Here is a 6,000-nt window from a genome sequence, read left to right on the forward strand (position 1 = left end):
AGTATATATAGTATAAAGGGTAAGGGTTGTCAAGAATCATTAATGATAGGTAGAGGAAGACAGTATTTATATTATAAAAGGGAAGGGTTGTCACAAACCAGTAATAAGAGTTTGATCAAGATAGTATATATCGTATAAAGGGTAAGGGTTGTCTAGAATCATTAATGTTAAAAGAAGACAGTATATATAGTATAAAGGGGAAGGGTTGTCAAGAATCATTAATGATAGACAGAGGAAGATAGTATATATAGTATAATGGGGAAGGGTTGTCAAGAATCATTAATGATAGTTAGAGGAAGATAGTATATATAGTATAAAGGGTAAGGGTTGTCAAGAATCATTAATGATAGAGGAAGATAGTATATATTGTATAAAGGGTAAGGGTTGTCAAGAATCATTAACGATAGTTAGAGGAAGATAGTAAATATAGTATAAAGGGGAAGGGTTGTCAAGAATCATTAATGATAGTTAGAGGAAGATATTATATACAGTATAAAGGGTAAGGGCTGTCAATAATCATTAATGATAGAGGAAGATAGTATATATAGTATAAAGGGGAAGGGTTGTCAAGAATCGTTAAAGATAGAAGAAGTTAGTATATATAGTATAAAGGGTAAGGGTTGCAAGAATCATTAATGATAGAGGAATATAGTATTTATATTATAAAGGGGAAGGGTTGTCAAGAATCATTAATAATACTTAGAGGAAGATAGTATATATAGTATAAAGGGGAAGGGTTGTCAATAATCATTAATGATAGTTATAGGAAGATAGTATATATAGTATAAACAGCAAGGATTGTCAAGAATCATTAATGATAGTTATAGGAAGATAGTATATATAATATAAGGGTATCGGTTTTCAAGAATCATTAATGATAGTTAGAGGAAGATAGTATATATAGTATAAACAGGAAGGGTTGTCAAGAATCCTTAATAATAGCTAGAGGAAGATAGTATATATAGTATAAAGGGGAAGGGTTGTCAAGAATCATTAAAGATAGAAGAAGTTAGTATATATAGTATAAAGGGTAAGGGTTGCAAGAATCATTAATGATAGAGGAATATAGTATTTATATTATAAAGGGGAAGGGTTGTCAAGAATCATTAATAATACTTAGAGGAAGATAGTATATATAGTATAAAGGGGAATGGTGGTCAAGAATCATTAATGATAGTTAGAGGAAGATAGTATATATAGTATAAAGGGGAAGGGTTGTCAAGAATCATTAATGTTAGAAGAAGACAGTATATATAGTATAAAGGGGAAGGGTTGTCAAGAGTCATTAATGATAGCTAGAGGAAGATAGTATATATAGTATAAAGGGTAGCATTGTCAAGAATCATTATTGATAGATAGAGGAAGATAGTATATATAGTATAATGGGGAAGGGTTGTCAGGAATCATTAATGATAGTTAGAGGAAGATAGTATATATATATATATATATATATATATATATATATATATATATATATATAAAGGGTAAGGGTTGTCAAGAATCATTAAGGATAGTTAGAGGAAGATAGTATATATAGTATAATGGGTAGGGTTGTCAAGAATCATTAATGATAGTTAGATAAGATAGTATATATAGTATAAAAGGGGAAGGGTTGTCAAGAGTCATTAATGATAGTTAGAGGAAGATAGTATATATAGTATAAAGGGTAAGGGTTGTCACAAATCATTACTGATAGAAGAAGACAGTATATATAGTATAAAGGGGAAGGGTTTTCAAGAATCATTAATGATAGAGGAAGATAGTATATATAGTATAAAGGGTAGCATTGTCAAGAATCATTAATGATAGTTAGAGGAAGATAGTATATATAGTATAAAGGGGAAGGGTTGTCAAGAATCATTAATGATAGAGGAAGATAGTATATATAGTATAAAGGGGAAGGGTTGTCAAGGATCATTAAGGATAGTTAGAGGAAGATAGTATATATATATATATATATATATATATATATATATATATATATATATTATAAAGTGTAAACTTTGTCAAGAATCATTAATGATAGTTAGAGGAAGATAATATATATATATATATTATAAAGGGTAAGGATTGTCAAGAATCATTAATGATAGTTAGAGGAATATAGTATATATAGTATAAAGGATAGCATTGTCAAGAATCATTAATGATAGATAGAGGAAGATAGTATATATAGTATAATGGGGAAGGGTTGTCAAGAATCATTAATGATAGTTATAGGAAGATAGTATATATAGTATAAACAGCAAGGGTTGTCAAGAATCATTAATGATAGTTAGAGGAAGATAGTATATATATAGAATAAGGGTAAGGGTTGTCAAGAATCAATAATGATAGTTAGAGGAAGATAGTATATATAGTATGAGGGTAAGGGTTGTCAAGAATCATTAATGATAGTTTGAGGAAGATAGTATATATAGTATAAAAGGAAAGGGTTGTCAAGAATCATTAATGATAGTTTGAGGAAGATAGTATATATAGTATAAAGGGTAAGGGTTGTCAAGAATCATTAATGATAGGTAGAGGAAGACAGTATTTATATTATAAAAGGGAAGGGTTGTCCCGAATCATTAATAATAGTTAGAGGAAGATAGTGTATATATATATATATATATATATATATATATATATATATATATATATATATATAGTATAAAGGGTAAGGGTTGTCAAGAATCATTAAGAATAGTTAGAGGAAGATAGTATATATAGTATAAAAGGTAGGGTTGTCAAGAATCATTAATGATAGATAAGATAGTATATATAATATAAAAGGGGAAGGGTTGTCAAGAATCATTAATGATAGTGAGAGGAAGATAGTATATATATATATATATATATATATATATATATATATACATATATATATATATATATATATATATATATATATATATAGTATAAAGGGGAAGGGTTGTCAAGAATCATTAATGATAGAGGAAGATAGTATATATAGTATAAACGGTAAGGGTTGTCAAGAATCATTAATGATAGATAGAGGAAGATAGTATATATAGTATAAAGGGGAAGGGTTGTCAAGGATCATTAAGGATAGTTAGAGGAAGATAGTATATATATATATATATATATATATATATATATATATATATATATATATTATAAAGGGTAACGGTTGTCAAGAATCATTAATGATAGACAGAGGAAGATAGTATATATAGTATAATGGGGAAGGGTTGTCAAGAATCATTAATGATAGTTAGAGGAAGATAGTATATATAGTATAAAGGGTAGCATTGTCAAGAATCATTAATGATAGACAGAGGAAGATAGTATATATAGTATAAAGGGGAAGGGTTGTCAAGAATCATTAATGATAGTTAGAGGAAGATATTATATACAGTATAAAGGGTAAGGGCTGTCAATAATCATTATTGATAGAGGAAGATAGTATATATAGTATAAAGGGGAAGGGTTGTCAAGAATCATTAAAGATAGAAGAAGTTAGTATATATAGTATAAAGGGTAAGGGTTGCAAGAATCATTAATGATAGAGGAATATAGTATTTATATTATAAAGGGGAAGGGTTGTCAAGAATCATTAATAATACTTAGAGGAAGTTAGTATATATAGTATAAAGGGGAAGGGTTGTCAAGAATCCTGAATAATAGCTAGAGGAAGATAGTATATATAGTATAAAGGGGAAGGGTTGTCAAGAATCATTAATGGATAGTTAGCGGAAGATAGTATATATAGTATAAAGGGGAAGGGTTGTCAAGAATCATTAAAGATAGAAGAAGTTAGTATATATAGTATAAAGGGTAAGGGTTGAAAGAATCATTAATGATAGAGGAATATAGTATTTATATTATAAAGGGGAAGGGTTGTTCAGAATCATTAATAATACTTAGAGGAAGATAGTATATATAGTATAAAGGGGAAGGGTTGTCAAGAATCATTAATGATAGTTATAGGAAGATAGTATATATAGTATAAAGGGGAAGGGTTGTCAGGAATCATTAATGATAGTTAGAGGAAGATAGTATATATAGTATAAAGGGTAAGGGTTGTCAAGAATTATTAATGATAGGTAGAGGAAGACAGTATTTATATTATAAAAGGGAAGGGTTGCCACGAATCAGTAATGAGAGTTTGAGGAAGATAGCATATATAGTATAAAGGGTAAGGGTTGTCAAGAATCATTAATGGTAGATAGCGGAAGATAGTATATATAGTATAAAGGGTAATGGTTGTCAAGAATCATTACTGATAGAAGAAGACAGTATATATAGTATAAAGTGGAAGGGTTGTCAAGAATCATTAATGATAGAGGAAGATAGTATATATAGTATAAAGGGTAAGGGTTGTCAAGAATCCTTAATGATAGTTATAGGAAGATAGTATATATAGTATTAAGGGGAAGGGTTGTCAAGAATCATTAACGATAGTTAGAGGAAGATAGTAAATATAGTATAAAGGGGAAGGGTTGTCAAGAATCATTAATGAGAGTTAGAGGAAGATATTATATACAGTATAAAGGGTAAAGGCTGTCAATAATCATTAATGATAGAGGAATATAGTATATATAGTATAAAGGGGAAGGGTTGCAAGAATCATTAATGATAGAGGAATATAGTATTTATATTATAAAGGGGAAGGGTTGTCAAGAATCATTAATAATACTTAGAGGAAGATAGTATATATAGTATAAAGGGGAAGGGTTGTCAAGAATCATTAATGATAGTTATAGGAAGATAGTATATATAATATAAGGGTATGGGTTGTCAAGAATCATTAAGGATAGTTAGAGGGAGATAGTATATATAGTATATATAGTATAAAGGGTAAGGGTTGTCACGGATCATTAATGATAGTTAGAGGAAGATAGTATGTATAGTATAAAGGGTAAGGATTGTCAAGAATCATTAATAATAGTTAGAGGAAAAAAGAAGGGGGTGGTCAAGAGTCATCTTATTAGAATTTCTAGGTTGACATCAGACAATAGTGCTTGCTTGAAGCAGTTTGATCTTTTAAAGAGTATGCTTCTTAATACAGGATACCCACTGGATTTGTTGAATAAATTGCAGGATGAAATTTGGGCCCTCAGGGGTGACCGTTATCCCCTATTATTCTTTTTGGCTTGGTGCAATTGCAGGAAGGTACCATCTCATTAGATAATAAACACAATATGGTTTTACTTTATTCCTTTGATGCTGAGGATATCCAGAAGATTGTACAGAAGACGTGGTACCTACTTTCTAGCAATGTGGACATCAACAAGCATTTTGCCGCTGCTCCATCATTTACTTTTAAAAACAAGAGGAACATTAAATCATTACTGGAAATGCAGATGGCTTGAGGGGTTGGCCCACCAACTACAATGAGATGTGGACACTGCAATCAATGTCTCTTTATTTGTTTATCCCCTGGTGACATGTGGCTGTCCAGCTTGACTACTGGTTGCCATGGGGCAAGTTTAACTGCGATTCTGAAAGGGCTGTTTATCTTGCTCTGTGTGACTCTTGCATGTTTTTCTATATTGGAAAGACTGTCAATTCCCTTAATAAAAGAATTTACCAGCATGACTACAGCATCAGGAAAGATGACAACAAAAGTGCCCCGGCTAGACATGGTGGGCTGTGTGCTGGTTGTAGATAGTTTAAGTTTTTGCTACTAGAGCAAGTGAAGATTGGTGTTTTTCCTGGTGACTAGCAGAATTTTTTACTGGAGAGGGAAATGTTTTGGCAGTTACACTTTGATGCCTGTAGTTTTCCAGGTTTGAATGAAACTATATCTATTTCTAGCGGGCTTAAAAGAAGGGCTAATATTCGCTAAAATTATATTTTATTATTGTTATATTTTATTATTGTGATATTTTACATCTCTGCATTTTAGTTTGCACATTTATTTTTCTTAACTGCATTTTCTTTATTGCAGAATATTGGATGCTTTCTCTTTAATTTGAGAACGGATTTAACACTTGTTTGGTGCCTTTTTTATACATAAAAGGATTTCCTTTTTACTGTTCTTGGTTATGATGA

The sequence above is a fragment of the Protopterus annectens genome, chromosome 14.part0 (assembly GCF_019279795.1).
Source record: "Protopterus annectens isolate FY-2018-M chromosome 14.part0, PAN1.0, whole genome shotgun sequence".
NCBI classification, from domain to species: domain Eukaryota; kingdom Metazoa; phylum Chordata; order Ceratodontiformes; family Protopteridae; genus Protopterus; species Protopterus annectens.